The sequence below is a fragment of the Gossypium hirsutum genome, chromosome A08 (assembly GCF_007990345.1).
Source record: "Gossypium hirsutum isolate 1008001.06 chromosome A08, Gossypium_hirsutum_v2.1, whole genome shotgun sequence".
Taxonomy (NCBI): Eukaryota; Viridiplantae; Streptophyta; class Magnoliopsida; order Malvales; family Malvaceae; genus Gossypium; species Gossypium hirsutum.
Genome location: NC_053431.1, coordinates 98,797,919 through 98,815,252, shown reverse-complemented (window position 1 = coordinate 98,815,252; position 17,334 = coordinate 98,797,919). Strand labels below are relative to the sequence as shown.

General features: G+C 37.0%; 1 non-coding gene across 1 annotated transcript; it reads left to right on the top strand.

Moving 5' to 3' along the window:
- The first annotated feature begins 3,533 nt into the window (after positions 1-3,533).
- LOC121205722 (small nucleolar RNA R71) lies at positions 3,534-3,640 on the top strand. The gene has a single exon (XR_005900797.1). It is a non-coding gene; the product is annotated as a small nucleolar RNA R71 (small nucleolar RNA).
- Positions 3,641-17,334: the final 13,694 nt, after the last annotated feature.

Here is a 17,334-nt window from a genome sequence, read left to right as displayed (position 1 = left end):
AATAAAAACCTGATTCAAGTATTTTGTGTGCGGTCTTTGTTCCACTATAGTGTCCTCCGATTGGCCCTGAGTAGCATTGTTCAAATATTTTTGATATTTCTGATCCTGCAAAACATCTTCTAATGACTTCATCTGCACATCTGCGAAACAGAAATGGATCGTCCCAAAAGTAGTTTTTCACATCATTAAAGAATCGCTTCTTTTACTGGTGTGTAAACCATTTTGGGATAATGTTAGCAGCTAAAAAATTCGCAATGTCTACAAAACAGGGTACCTCAGAGTTAGATATAGCAAAAAATTATTCTTTAAGGAACGAATTATTTATTTCCACGTCATCTAGTTCTCTGGAATTCGATTTCTCGAGCCTGGACAGATGATCAGCTGTGAGATTTTTGGCTCCTTTCTTGTCTTGAATTTCCAAGTTAAATTCCTGCAAAAGGAGAATCCATTGAACGAGTCGAGGTTTTGCACCGGCTTTAGTTAAAAGATAGCGAAGGGCGGAATGGTCAGTGTAAACAACAACTTTAGACAATATGAGATATGATCGAAATTTATCAAAAGCACAAACCACAGCTAGCAACTCTTTTTTTGTAGTAGTATAGTTTTCTTGTGCAGCCTTTAGGGTTTTGCTGGCATAATAGATAGGTTGAAAATGCTTGTCTCTTCGTTGTCCCAGTACTGCACCTACTGCAAAATTGCTCGCATCACACATTAGTTCAAATGGAAAGTTCCAATTTGGTGCAATTATAATTGGAGCAATAATTAATTTATCCTTTAAAGTATTAAATGCTTCTAAACATTCCTGATTGAAGTTAAAAGGCATATCTTTTCCTAAAAATTTAGTTAAAGGCTTAGCTATTTTAGAGAAATCCTTAATAAATTTTCTATAGAAACTAGCATGTCCTGAAAAGCTTCTAATAGCCTTAACTAAACTAAGAGGTGGTAATTTCTTGATTGTTTCTACTTTAGATTTATCTACCTCAATCCATTTACTAGAAATATTATGCCCTGTATTGCTTGAACCATGAAGTGGCATTTTTCCCAGTTAAGCACAAGGTTTGTTTCTTCACATCTTATTAAAACTCATTTTAAATTTTAAAGCAGAGGTGGAAAGAGTTACAGAATACTGAAAAATCATCCATGAAGACTTCCATGATATCTTCCACGAACTCGTCGAATATAGCTATCAACAGCGCTGAAAAGTAGCAGGGCCATTACATAATTGAAAGGCATTCTACGATAAGTGAACGTACCATATGGGCATGTGAATGTCGTCTTTTCTTGATCTTCAGGGGCTATCGGGATTTGGAGTAACTAGAGAGTCCGTCTAGGAAGCAGTAATACATGTGTCCGGATAGTCTTTCTAACATTTGGTTAATGAATGGCAAGGGGAAGTGATTTTTTCTTGTGGCGTCATTCAGTTTTCGGTAGTCTATGCAAACTCTCCATCCTGTAACCGTTCTTGTTAGAATTAGCTCATTTTTCTCGTTGGTCACAACCGTCATGCCTCTTTTCTTGGGGACAACCTGCACTGGGCTTACCCAAGAACTATCTGAAATAGGATAAATAATTCCAACATCTAGAAGTTTAATTACCTTGGCTTTTACAACTTCTTTCATGTTGGGGTTCAGATGTCTTTGAGGTTGACACATGGTTTGTATTCATCTTCCATTAAAATTTTGTGGGTGCAAAAAGAAGGACTGATTCCTTTAATGTCAGAAACTTTCCATGCTATGGTTTGATAATTGTTTAAATGGTTTGATAATTGTTTAAGTTCCAGTTTGGGATGCTCCTCAATCGAGGGTTTTTGCTTAAGTTCATCGTTGATCTTAATACCCTCGTATTATACTTGTCTTGATGGATGGTTATTAGGTTCCTCACCTATCTCCTCGTCTTGTGCTGGACATGGTTCTATCGTCTTCTCTTGTACAATTTCCTGAAAAGAGTCTTTAGCAATATGATCAATAGAGTCAATGAACTAACATGAATCATCCTGTTCCCTAGAGAATCTCATAGTATCATAAATTTTAAAGATCATCTCCTCGTCACCTACTCTAAGTACCATTTTACCGTCACCCACGTCAGTCATAGCTCTAGCAGTGGCTAGGAATGGGCGTCCTAAATTAAAGGTACTTCCACATCTTCATCCATGTCAAGCACAACAAAATCAACAGGAATATAAATTTATCTACTTTTACGAGTATGTTTTTTATAATACCCCTAGGATATTTAACAGATCTATCGGCTAATTGAATACTCATCCTAGTGTGTTTAGGTTCCTAAGACCAAGTTGTTTGAACATTTTATACGGCATCATATTAATACTAGCGCCTAAATCAGCTAGTGCTTTTTCAATATTCAGATTACCAATTAAGAAAGGGATAGTAAAACTTCCTGGGTGTTTTAGTTCGGCTGGCAGCTTATTTTGGAGTATGGCGGAGCATTCCTCATTGAGTTCTACTGTAGATAAGTCCTCGAACTTCCTTTTATTTGTCAAAGCTCCTTCAAAATTTTGGTATGTAGGCATTTGCGAGATAGCTTCAACAAAAGGTAAGTTGATATGTAATTGTTTAAAAAGTTCAAGAAACTTACCGAATTGTGCATCAATGCGATCTTTTTTTAATTTTGGTGGAATGGAACCGGTGGTGTATATTCCTCCAGAACTGGTTTGTCACTATTTTTAGGTTTTTCTTTCCTCCTTTCGCTTTCCACGGCTTCTTGTGCTGACTTATTTTCAGATTCTGCTAACACTTTCCCACTCCTTAGTGTAATTGCTTTGACATGCTCTCTTGATTTGGTATTACTAAGTAGATTTCCTGATGGTCTTTCCGAGATTAGTTTGGAAAGCTGCTTATCTGAGTTTCGAGTCTTTGGATCGATGCTTGTTAATTCTTAAGTGCTGTCTCCGTATGTTGAAAACGGGTTTCTAACACCTAGATGAATTTAGAGAGCATCTCTTCAAGGTTCGGCTTCTTCTCTTGTTGATAAGGTGGCTATTGAAAGCCCTGAGGATTTTGTGGCTTTTGATTCCCTTGACCACCCCAGGAGAAATTGGGGTGGTTCCTCCAACCTGCATTATAAGTATTACTGTACAGGTTATTTTGAGATCTAAAGTTATTGTTACCTATATAGTTGACTTGTTCCTCTTCATTTGTAGGATTGACGGATTAGTATTCTAAATGTACACCTCCTCCGCTTGAGTCACACGTCATTACTAGATGTACCTGCGTAGAAGTAAGAAAACTGTCAATCTTTTTATTGAGAAGTTCTACAAACTGTCAATCTTTTTATTGAGAAGTTCTACCTGATTTGAAAGCATAGTAACTGAGTCGATGTTATAAATGCCAGCTGTTTTCGTTGGCTTTGTCCTCATAACTTGCCATTGTTAGTTATTCAGTGACATTTCCTCTATAAATTCATAGGCATCTTCTGGTGTTTTATTGTTGACAGTTCCGCCAGCAACTGCGTCAATCATTTGTCTTGTTGAGGGATTCACACCATTGTAGAATGTTTGAACCTGTAGTAAAAGCGGTAACCCATGGTGAGGGCACCTTCTCAGTAAGTCCTTGTATCTCTCCCATGCATCATAAAGTGTTTCTAAACCCATCTGCACAAAAGAAGAGATATCATTAAGCAATTTAGCCGTTTTAGCCAGTGGAAAATATTTTATAAAAATTTCTCGGTTATTTGTTCCCAAGTAGTGATAGACCCTCGTGGTAACGAGTTCAACCACTGTTTAGCTTTATTTCTCAGTGAAAAGGAAAATAACCGAAGACGAATGGCATCATCAGAAACGCCATTGATTTTGAATGTATCGCAAAATTCCAGGAAATTTGCTAAGTGAGTGTTGGGATCTTCATCCTGCAAGCCATCAAATGAACAAACTACTGTATCATCTGAATAGTGTTAGGTTTTAGTTCGAAATTATTCGCAGCAATAACAGGTCTAACTATACTAGATTCAGTTCCTGTTAAAGAGGGTTTAGCATAGTCATACATAGTACGTGGAGCAGGATTTTAATTAGCAGCAATTGCAGGAGGTAGCTGATTATTTTGGTTTTCAGCCATCTCTTCGTTTGGGGGTTGAGTTTCGTCTTCTTGCTCGTTCTCTGTGTATCGTAAGTTGCTCCTTATCTCTTTTTGATTTCTGTGAACTGTGCGGTCGATTTCTTCGTCAAAAAGTAATGGTCCTGATGGGTTTCTTCTAGTCATAAACTATAAAAAACCTGCCAAGAGAAAGAATTAGTTAATAAATAAAAAATAAAATAAAATAAAATTGCAAGAAAAATAAATGGCTAAAGTAATAAAAATTTAGTGTTCCTAATATTTCAGTTCCCCTGCAACGGCGCCAAAAACTTTATCGCAGTGATTCATAACAAGTAATAAATATTTGTAATGAAGATCAAACCTAGACTAACTATTATCACGACGAAAAGGAAAGCACACCTATCGAACAATAGTATAGTAACGACCAGACCGAGATATCGTACCCAAGGGAACCCAAAGTACTAGTAATAACTATCTTTTTATTATCTAGCCTAAGAATAAAAGGGGTTCATTTTAATTAACTAATTATTTAAACTAAGAACGCACAAGAAAAGAATTGGGAAGTTGCTTTTGGGAAAATCGATTGACCTGAGACAATACCTAAGAAAAATCCACCTAGACTTGTTATTCTGGCTCCGAATCGGACGATTTACTCATTCAACTTATTCCGTAGAGATCCCTAAGTTATGTTATTATCCCTATTCAAGACTAATAACGTCTAATCCCTAGATTGAATAACCGAGACTTCTCTCTAATTAACATTCTAGGGTTGCATTAACTCGATCTATAGATCCCCTTATTAGGTTTCACTTTAATCCGGCAAAATCTTGTCACCCTATTTCTAGGCGTGCAATCAACTCCGCTTAATTATGGCAAATGTACTCTTAGACAGGTCTATTCCTCCTCTGAATAAAGCGTGTCTTGAGTTAGTATCCTGGATATCAAAACAAGAATTAAGAACACATAATTAAGAGCAAGTTAAAATTTATCATACGATGCAAAAAATAATAATAAAATTCGTCTTAGGTTTCATTCTCCTTAGGTATTTAGGGGATTTAGTTCATAACTAAATAAGAAAACATCTCAGAAGAATAAAGAATCAAAACATAAAGAAAACCCAAAACTCCTGAAGGGAAATTGAGGAGAGATCTTCAGTCTTTATGATGAATCTGACTTCTGAGATGGATCAATCGACTTCCTTAGGGTAATTCCTACCTTCTTCTCTGTCTCACTTTTCCCCCTCCTCTAGTGTGTATTTATAGGCTTTGGAATGCCTAGAAACCTTCAAAAGTGGCTTTTTCTGAATTGAACTTAACTTGGGCTCAGCAGAAACACGCCCGTGTGACACGCCCATGCTCGGTTACTTCAGGCCGTGTTTGAGTCTGCCAAATTGACACGGCCGTGTGGTCTGCCCGTGTAAGGAAGTCCAGGCCGTGTTGATTTCGTACTTTGGCCCATTTTCTCTATTTTTGGCTTGTTTATCATTCCTTTTACTTTCTTATGCTCTCCTATGTATAAAATATGAAAGTAAAGCATTAGGAGCATCGAATTCACTAATTCTAATGATAAATCATCCATAAAATGCATTAAACATGGGGCAAAAAATATGTATAATTTACGATTTATCATGGATCCACTGACGGTTTTTAAGCCCAATATGTAAATGTAGGTAGTTCCGCAACTGGGCTACCATTGATGTGTGAGTTGGGTGGGTCGATATTTATATCCCCACATAATGTGATGGGGAACGGAGCTGGTGTGTAGCAGATGGATTTTTGGATGGATTGCATTGCATGTTTGATGTATGATGATTTTTGAATGCTTTTTTCGTTGAGGGATGTAACACTGAGTTTGTGAAAACTCACCCCCTCCTTTATTTTATTTGCAGGTGATGCTCAGTAGAAGGTTTGATGGTTGGATAGACTCCGAGTGGCCAGCTAGCAAGAAAACTTGGACTTGTTTCTCTTTTAAAAGCATATAAGTTCTTTATTTTATTAAGTATTTTTCGGACCGGAATGTAATAAAGCTTCCTTTTTGTTATTATTTGGATTATTATTTTATGCGTTGTAATTACGAGAAGTTGAACATGGATTTTCTAAACCTTAGTTTTTTTTATACTACATTTCCACAACTAAATTTCAAAATGACAGGTTTTCATAGGTTTTCATAAAATCATATGTTATAAATAGATTTTTATGATTGAAAAGAGAGTTTAATAAGTTTATTAAGGTTTCATATTTTTTTCAAGGAAGGGTTTTCAATGAAAACAAGGTTTTCAGTAAAAAACTTCAATGTGATGTGCTAGGTCCGGCCATAACATCCGGGCCGAGTTTGGGGTGTTACTTTTATTGGTATCAGAGCACAGGTTGCAAAACGCGGGCTGTGGGTGGGCCTTATTACTTGATTTCTTTTTGTTTTAAAAATATATATGTATGTAGTTTTGATTGAATTACAATATTTTGGAAAAGGGGAAGTCTTGCTGAGCGGCACACCGAGTCTCCGACGTCGAACCATGTAAGTTCTCTTATTCTTAAACTTGTTTAAATTGTTATATGGTAGGTAGTTAGAGGGCTACTTTAGACAATTATGTAGAAAGGAACTGAAGCCCGTAGGATTTTGAAACTGTAGAGGATTTACGAAAACAACTCTCTCTTAAAATACTTTCATAAAACATCTATTTAATTATTAAATTAACTAAAACGTCATAAAATTTTTAATCCAAAAAGTACGTGAAATGGTGATGAGTGCTAGAAGAGGCACAAGAGGCCGTGGTCGAGGCCACGGAAGTGCTAGGGCTGAATCGTCGGCATCGGGCCATATGCTCGATGTTGGATTAGAGGAGGCGTCGGCCTCACTTATGGCTGGGAATGGACAGTACGATCGGACCACGGGGGATGATGTATTGTCGCAGGCAAAGCTAAGGATTTTAGAAAGGGTCGCTGAGTTCAATAATGGCACTGGAAATCGGGGGTCCATTTCGGAGTGACTCCTATCGAACAGGGCTGAGATCTTTAACGGCGTGGCTGGCGTGGCTCCGAATGTGGCGAAATATTGGTTAGAGGCCAAAGAAAGGATAATGGAAGATTTGGACTGCTCACTGGAACAAAAGATGAAAGGGGCAGTCTCATTGCTTAAGGAAGAAGCTTACCAGTGGTAGGTGACAGTGAAAGAGGGCACTCAACCCGAGTAGGTCACTTGAGAGTTCTTCAAATTTGCGTTCCAAGGTAAGTATGTAGGAGCGAGTTATGTGAATGCTAGAAGGAAGGAGTTCCTAAACTTGACCCAGGGAAACAAATCGGTGGCAGAGTATGAGGCAAAATTTCTGCGCCTTAGTAGGTATGCAAGAGTTATGGTGGCAACGGACTATGAGCGTTGCGTTAGGTTTGAGGATGGGCTAAGAGATAGCCTCAAGGTATTGATAGCTCCACAAAGGGAGCGAGTTTTCTCAAAATTGGTAGAGAAAGCAAAGATAGCGGAGGAGGTGAAGCGCACAGAGTGCCTGAATCGACAAAAGGAAAGAGGTAAGAGCAAGAGGGAGGCTGAAGCTCCTGGCGTTGGACAGAGGCCTAGGGCTAGGGCCTGAGTTAATGGGCCAGTTGGAGTAGGGCCCCTGCTGTTAATCCAGGGTGCCACCTTGTGCTGATTGAGGAAGAAGCCATAAAGGCGAGTGTTGGAAGAGAATGGGAGCTTGTTTCACTTTTGGGTCTATGGAGCATAAGATCAAGGATTGCCCACGAATGTAGGTCGAGAGCCAATAGTGGGCCAAGGTGGTGCTCAGCCACCAAGGGGTGGTCAGCTGACGCCAAGGGGTCGTGGGCAGGCCAGGGGCGATAATGGCAACGGACGAGGACGTGGAGCACCAGGCGAAAATGCAAGCCATGCTGAGGCGAGACAGCTAGCATTGGTCTATGCAGCACGTCGTCGAGAGGACAGAGACGCTCTAGAGGAGAATATTGTACGTGCTTTCACCATAATGTGCTATTTACTTAGTTTGGAATCAGAGTGCATAGAGAAGCATGGTATGGTAGTCTATGTTATGCCGCTGTACTAATAGTTGGGAATTTCAAGGACAAAATTTATTTTAGGGGGTAAAGTTGTAACATCCCAAATTTTGGGCCTAGATGAATTGGGCTTTGGGCTTTGGGTTTCATAAAATTTTTATGTGAGCAAGAAAATGACAAAAGACATGTTGGCTTTAAGGGTTTAAGGAATTTGAAGTATCTAGGTTTGTTGGAGAAGTTTTGGGTTCGAGTTTTGTGGCAGAAGAATTTTAATTTAATTATTAAAAGAACCAGGGTTGGGAGTAGTTGGGCTTTTAAATAAAAATAAGGGAAAATGGCATCAAAAATGCATTGTGGTGAAGTGGCTAAGTGACCCCACTTAGGGTTTAGGGAGGTGGCATTGTGGCTAGCAAGGAGATCCGAGGTTCGAATCTAGCTTAGTATTTTTAGGAGTTTAATTTTGCCTTCTAGAAGGTTGGAAGTGGCGTGAAGATGGACTCCAAGGGCAGTGTTCAGAAGAGAAAATTTAGGAAATAGATTGGGGAGTTATCAGGGAGAAAAACTAGGAGATAAGAAGGGAGAAGTGATGGAGCTGAATTGGGAATTGAGGGTCAGGCAATTTGGCTAGAGGCTATAAATATATGCTGAGTTTGGGATCCTAGGCTAATGCCAAATTTTCATTTCTTTCTTTAAGTGCCGATTGCTTTTCCATCTTTGCTAGCTGATTCTTTTGCCATTCTTCTCTCCTCAGATCTCTTTTCATTTACCCTTTGGGTTAGCTGATTCCTTCTTCTACCCTTCTTCTCTAATTTGTGCCAAATAAACCTTATTCACCATATTAGTTTGAAAGCCGAAAAGTCGAATCTCCCTTGGGCCAATTACTCTTTTGGTGTAAGTACCTTATCTCTTTTTCAGTTAGTATTGTTAATACCGAGTACTTCCCTCCCTTACTCTTTCTAATCAACTCTGGTAGGGAATTAGTATCGGATCTCAGATTATAACTCTCTATCGAATTGCTCCTAAGGTGTTTTGTGGTTTTGGTAAGTATTCCTCTCTTTTTGGTTAAGGTTGGCCGAATGATCTAAAGTGAGATAAGGGGGTGAATTATGTTGGATGTGAGTCCCCTAGTATTTGGTTTTAATGAGTAAGATTAATACAGACCTAGGAAGTACGTGATCAAGGAGAAGCTATTAGGGATTGGTGTTCAAGGTAAGGTTAAGGTGAGGTTTCGGTTTTTGGGTAAAATATGTATTAAGCATGGGATTTTTTGAGGGTGATATCATTTGTAGGTTGGCGACTAAGGGAATCGCAGCACGCTTGCTTACTAGGTGTGTACTAGAGGTGTGCATGGGCCGGGCGGCCTGACCCGGCCCGAAGGCCCGCCCGAAAAATGGGAGGGTTGGGTAAAAATATAGGCCCGAAAAATGGGTTTGGACAAAAAATGAGGCCCGTTTAGAAAATGGGCCTGGCCTCAGGTAAGATTTTTTGGCCCGGGCCCGGCCCGATTTTAATATTAAATTATTTAAAAAAAAATTATTTTTAATTTTAAGTAACTTTAGTATTTTACTTTACTCTTTTTGTTGTTTTTAATGTTCTTTTAATATTGTAAAAACTTTTGTTATTAATATAATTTAGTTCTTAATTTAATTTTAATTTGTTTCAACTTTTCAATTTTAATATAATTACTTTTTATTTTATTTTAATTTATGTATTATTTTAAGAATTATTTTAGTCTTATTTTTTTATTTGTTTTTTGTTTTAATATTTGTTTTTATGTTTTAAATGTATTTGATTTATTATATTTTAAAGTTTTTTATTTAATAAAAAAAGTAAATTTTTTTTAATATGGCCGGGCCGGGCCGGCTCGGGCCTACCATTTTTTCTCGGCCAGGCTTGGACAAATTTCTAAGCCTATATTTCGGGCTGGGCCTGGGCCGGGCCCGGGCCTTGGAAACGGGCCGAAATTATTTTATGGGCCTGGCCCGAACCCAGCCCGGCCCGGCCCATGCACACCTCTAGCCTGTACATACACTGTACACACACGTAGATCGGCAAAAGCCTAAATACCGAAAAGCCGAAATGCCGAAAAGCCAAAAGTTTGGCTATGGTACTCTTGCAAGTGCGCGAACACTCTGAGGAGAAAACCGATAGGTTATCTAAGGCCCATGAGCGACTCCATTGGACTTGGGCTGTGAATTGGTCAATCGGGACAGAATAAGCTTAATGTGCCCGATGGGCTGTTGGGCCCACAATAGGCAAAATTTGATAATTAATGCTATGTGATTGAAAATTTGTGTGTGAGCATGCGTATAAGGTGATTTGGGTCTAATGGGTCATATGAATATGAAATTGGGTCTGATAGGCCATATGAATGTGAATCGGGCCGATGGGCCATATAAATGAGATTGGGCCAAGTGGGCCATACGCATGTATGTAGGGGTTTTGGGCTTAGTATATGATAACTACATAAAAGATAATTAATATATTACAACCGTGGACAAGTCATAGGGTTAAGGTGTGCCAACAGGTATATGCATGTCTAGGATTGGATCTAGAGAGAGCTTTGTACTTAAGCGGTCTTAATGACTCACCTCCTCTTCTCTGGAATCCTACCTGGTGCATAGTATTGATTCATATTATCTCACGGGATTTGTTAACGGGCTGAGGTAAGTGGAAACCGTATTAAAGAGAAAATTACCAAAATGCCCCTAAGGGCAAAAATAACCAAAATACCCCTAGGTGTTGAATGTAAATTTTATGGATGTGACACGCATATCTGCTGGATACATATGATATTTTGCTTAGGTTGCATATGGGTTGGGAAGTATGGAATGGAGGAAGTATATGAGGATCGCATGGTTGCTTGACAAACGTGGATCCACTGACGGCTTTTAAGCCCAATATGTAAATATAGGTAGTTCCGCAACCGGGCTACGATTGATGTATCGGTTGGGTGGATCTATATTTATATCCCCACATGATGTGACGGGGGATAGAGATGCTGTGTAGCGGATGGATTATTGGGATGGAATTACATTGCATGTTTGATGTATGATGATTTTTGAATGCTTGTTTTCGTTGAAGGTTATACACACTGAGTTTGCAAAAACTCACCCCCTCTTTTATTTTAATTTCAGGTGATGCTCAGTAGAAGGTTCGATGTTTGGAGGGACTCCGGGTGGCCAGCTTGCATGACAACTTTGACTTGTTTCTCTTTTAAAAGCATATAAGTTCTTTATTTTATTAAGTATTTTTCAGACCAAAATGTAATAAGGCTTCCTTTTTGTTATTATTTGGATTATTATTTTATGCGTTGTAATTACGAGAAGTTGAACATGGATTTTCTAAACCTTAGTTTTTTTTATACATGTTTCCGCAACTAAATTTCAAAATGACAGGTTTTCATAGGTTTTCATAAAATCATATGCTATAAACAGGTTTTTGTGATTGAAAAGAGAGTTTAATAAGTTTATTAAGGTTTCATATATTTTTTTCAAGGAAGGGTTTTCAATGAAAACAAGGTTTTGCTAAAACACTTCAACGTGATGAGCCAGATCCGGCCATAATGTCCGGGCCAGGTTTGGGGTGTTACAGGCTCATTTCGAAATGGCCCTCGAGTAACACGGTAGAGATACATGCCTATGTCTCTGCCCATGTGGGCGAAAATAGGCCATTTACAAGGCCAACTTACCATCAAAATTTTATGTCCTCCCTATAAGATCAAAACCAAAACATTTCATACCAAATTCCAACAAATACATAACCAAAACATACACCATTCCTGTCATATCATTAACAACCAATTTCATGCTTATATCCACATCAAATCATGCCAAATCATAAGCCAAAGTCATACCAAAACATATGTTTCATAAACTCAATTTACTTCATTCAATCACATACCATAATCTTACCAATTCCTCAAGTAGGCACATGCCAAAATCTTACCAAATTGATCAATTCTCTTTAGCCATCCATGAACACATCATATTGGTAATATTGCATCATATAGTTTATACCTAAAAGTTATTCATAAACACATCCAAAACCAAGCCATATCACATGGCTAAAGATTCATAACTCAAAAACATATCTCAATTTATCTAGACCATACATGGCATAATTTAATATTTACACTTTCAATAAGTACCAAAGATAAGTTTGATAGTGTGGTGATGATCCTCGACAATCCTTGAGCATCCAGTAGCTTCGATAACTAAAACACAATGCAAACACACACAAAGTAAGCTTTCAAAAGCTTAGTAAGCCATATACAAATAAATTTATCATTTTGAGCATATAAGCATTATAAAACACATATATTCCATAGCCAAATATTATTGCAAACCACATAGTTCATATACATTACACATATTCCCAATTCATTACACATATAGCATAATTTCTCATACTTATATCACATTTCATCACTTGCACATATGCTTATTTTTCATTCATAATCATGATATACATTTCAACGTACCTGAATTGGATACACATTCACATAATTATTCATTTCTCAGAATGCCCATTGAACCATTCAGAATCACTAAGGATACTCAGATAGCTCGGAAAGCTAATACAATGCCAACGTCCCAGACGTGATCTTACATGTAATCAAATATCAATGCCACTATCCCAGACAGGGTCTTACACGAAATCAAATACGATACCAATGTCCCAGACATGGTCTTACACGTAAATACCAAATCGATGCCAACGTCGCAGACGTAGTCTTACACGAAATCACATATCGAAAATCCTATGTCATGACATATGTATCCTAACTATTCCTATGGTTCGTACGGGACTTTTCAGACGTCGTCACATTATCCAAACTTTCTCGGATTTCACATATTCATCTTCCATATTCATCCATCACAATTCAAACACATATAATCATAAATTAATCAACTTAAACACATTTATTTGTATATACACTTACCTCGTACGGAAATGAACGGATTTAACTGACTACTTGACCACTTTCGACTTTCCCTGATGTAATGTTGTTTTCTTTGGTTCTTGATCTAAACACATTCAAATTTAACTCTTTTATTCACTAAATCATTCAATTCTATCCATATACACATATTTATGGCATTTTACAAATTAACCCTGACATTTTCACATTTTAACACTTTAGTCCCTATTTCATAAAATCACAAAATATGTATAATTTCATTTCACAATTTTCCTCTAGCTCATATAGGCCCACATATTTAATTTATTTCACATTTTAGCCCCTCGTTTTCTCATTTTCACAATTTAGTCCAAAACACTCAAATTCATCAAAAATCTCAATACAATACATTTTAATCTAACACATATCTTTCATTTTCTATAATCAAACTTCATAAAATCACATTATCAAGAATAACACATCTTAAAATCACAATAAAATTTAGAAATTGAGGCATGGTTCGATAGATTACTAAGCAAAGATCACAAAAACATAGAAATTATCAAACACATACCCGAATTAAGCTTTCAAAGTGCCGAAACCATAAATGGCTATGAACTCTTTTCTTTCTTCTTTATTTCGGCAAAGATGTAGAAATAATGAACTAATTTCATGCTTCTTTTATTTTAATAATCATTTTCAATTATTTTACAAATTTAACCTCATTATTATCATTAATAATCCACTAACTAATGCCCAACTATGTCAATTCATGAATTTAATAGTCCATTTACAACATAAGGAACTCACATTTAAAGAGACACATTTATTCGACACTTAATCAAATAGAAGGCCACTTTGCATTTTCTACGATTAAGTCCTTTTTTTGCAAATTAAGCACTCAAATGATCAAATTTTCACACGAAACTTTCATAAATATCAATTAACATATTATAAGCATAGAAAATAATATTAAAATATTTTTTTGACTCGGATTTGTGGTCCAAAAACTACTATTCCGACTGAGGTCTAAACTGGGCTGTTGCAACTCTCCCCCCTTAGGGATTTTTGTCCCCAAAAATCTTACCGTTGAACATATTCGACTAATGTTGTCTTATGGCCTCTTTGGGCTCCAACGTAGTCTCTTGAACACCATGACGATGCCACATTACTTTTACTAATTAAATTTTCTTATTTCGTAATTCTTTAATCTCACGAGCCAAGATACGGATCGATTCTTCTTCATAAGTCATATCAGAATGAATTTCTATCTCAGATGGGGAAATCACATACGAGGGATCAGATCTGTATCGTTGAAGCATTGACACGTGAAACACATTAGGAATCTTTTCTAACTCAGGTGGCAATAACAATCTATATGCAATCGGCCCGATACGTTCTATAATCTCATACGGCTCGATGAACCTCGAACTCAATTTACCTTTACATCCGAACTAAAGTACTTTCATGGAGACACTTTCAAAAATACTTTTTCACCGATCTCAAATTGAATATCTTTTCGTTTCAAATCTGCATATGATTTCTAACAATCAGAAGCTTCTTTCAGACTTTCTCAGATTTTTTTTTACTTTATGTTCAGTCTCTTTTATCAAATCAACCCCGTGAATCTTATTCTCACTGAGCTCTGACCAATACAATTGTGTACAGTATTTTCTTCCATATATGGCTTCGTACAGTGCAATTTTAATACTTGACTGAAAACTGTTATTATAAGCAAATTCAATCAATGGAAAATATTGTTCCATGTGCTTTCAAACTCAAGAATGAAAAATCTTAACATATCCTCGAGAATCTGAATAATCCGCTCGGATTGACCATCCATCTGTAGGTGAAAAGCAGTACCGAAGTGTAATTTCGTACCTAAAGCCTCTTGTAGTTTCTTCCAAAATTGCAAAGTGAATCTCGGATCTCTATCTGACACAATAGACAATGGCACCCCGTGCAATTTTACAATATCGGAAATATATGCAACAACACGATTTTGGGCTTAGTCAGAACGACAGTTTTGGGACCACAAATCTGAGGCTGAGAAATTTTTTTATTATTATATTGGTGTCATAGTATTATTATGTGAGTGGATGAAAATTTTGGTGGATTAATTTTAGAGTTTGTGAGCCTAATTGCGAAAAAAGACTAAATCGCATAAGGGGCAAAAGTTTTGTTTTACTAGCCAAAGGTGTTAAATATCTAGAGAACCAAAATTAGGGGTCTTTAAAGTGAAATTAGTCCCTTTAGAAGCTGATGGCCATCTATAGGGGACAAGAAAATCAAATGGTCAATGCGTGGTGACTTAATGTGTAATAAACTATTACCCTAGTGACTAGCCATCATCTTTTTCCTTTTTTCCTTTCTTCTCCATAGAAATTTTCAGTAAGAATGGGGTTTTTGGAAGCTTAAAACTTTCAGCCACTTATACCTCTCTCAAGTAAGTGATTTAGATGGTGATTTTTAATGATTTTGGTACCTTTAGAACCCTTGTAGCATGAGCTATCTATTGAGGGGACTATTTTGAAAAATGGTTGATAGTCTAGGGATTTTCCATGAAAGAATTTATGATGTTTGCTAAGTTTTTATGGAAGAAAATGAACCTTGGTTATTAAATAAATAACTTTTGTGAAATGACTTCTCATGAAAACCCTAATAGGACCATTTTGTAAAGTTTGTAAAATAGATGGTACTTTTGTGAAATAATGGAAATCTTGGGTTGCTATAAGAGTAAAAAGGGTTCGACTAGGCTTAAGACATGAAGAAATTTGATAAAAAATAATTTTCAAGCCTAGGGATAAAATGGTCACTTTGTGAAAGTCTAGGGGCAAAATGGTCATTTTTCCAAAAATGTTAATTTTTTATCGTCTAAATTTATTTAGTGATTAAATGAGTGAAATTTTATTATGTTAGATCAAGAAATACAAAATTCAAACTTAGACTGGGGGAAGGCCAATCAAGTAGATTAAATCAACTAGTCGCCTACATTTTATAATTCGAGGTAAGTTGCATGTTAATAATGCAACTATATTGTTATGATGTGTGATTGAATTAATATTGCATAAATTGTTTTGATTGTGAATATGTGTATGCAGGTTGAGAAATTAATGTAGTAAAGACTCCCAGTTGAACATTAGGAATAAATTTGGATATTCATGCCATGACATTGGGTGATATGTGTGCTAGTGTTAGACATGTCTGGGACATGCATCGGGCACATTATGAGAGCCAGTGTAAGACATGTCTGGGACATGCATCGGCCTTGAGATATACCAGCCAGTGTAAGACATGTCTGGCACATGCATCGGCCTCGAGATATACAAGCTACTTTAAGACCTGTTTGGGACATGGTGTCAGCATGTTGTGTGTTACTGTAAAACTTGTCTGGGACATGGCATCGATATCAAAAGATGAGAGCCAGTGTAAGACCTATCTGGGACATGTCATCAGCCTCGATATATGAAAGTCAGTGTAAGACCTGTCTGGGACATGACATCGACTTTGATGTGCTAACCAGTGTAAGACCATGTCTGAGACATGGTGTCGGCATCTTATCCCATGTTTGGGGCTAATGAATATCCTGTAGTATTCCAAATGGTTCAACAGAAGATTTATGTTTTATATCGAAATAAAAGAACTTATGACCATGTGGGGAGTGGTACACGTACCTAAATGAAAATTACGAAATACAAGCTTCACTTACGTTTTATATTTAGTAAGGATGGAAAGTGAGTAAGTTATGCTTATGACCACTTTTGTATTTTACATGAAGTACGAAATGTGAATTCAATCAACTTTGTATGCTTGGTGAGAGACAAATATGAATAAATAATATTCATGAATCCTCACTTTTGTGTACAAATTGAGTTATGTTGGGAGTATGATCCCTTACGGTAACTTGTAGTTATTTCATTATTTACATGCGACATACTAAGCTTTATGCTTACCTCTTTTCCTTTTCCTTTCCATTTTCTTATAGTGCTACCAATGTAGCTCGTGCATCATCGCCTCACGTTGGAGAAGCCAATCACACTATCCCTGAAGCATTTGGTATAGCTAGTTTTATTATTTTGATTATGGCATGTATAGGAACTGGTTTTTTGTAATAGTCACATTGTTTTAGGCCAAACGAGTGGCTTGTCATAGCTATTGAGTCATTTTGCTCAATCCCATGGATGCTGGCTAATATTGGTAATTGATAAATACAAATGATGATCTTGTTTTGGGAATGAGTAAATTGAATGATTTTGCATGTTGTTGAGTTTTTTTGTGAATAAGTAGAGTGGCCCTAATGTGTGGAATGTTCAATTGGGGGCTAATTTAGCCATGTGGTTGAGTACTAAATGGGTTTGTCTTGATGTAGTATAGCTTGGTGCAA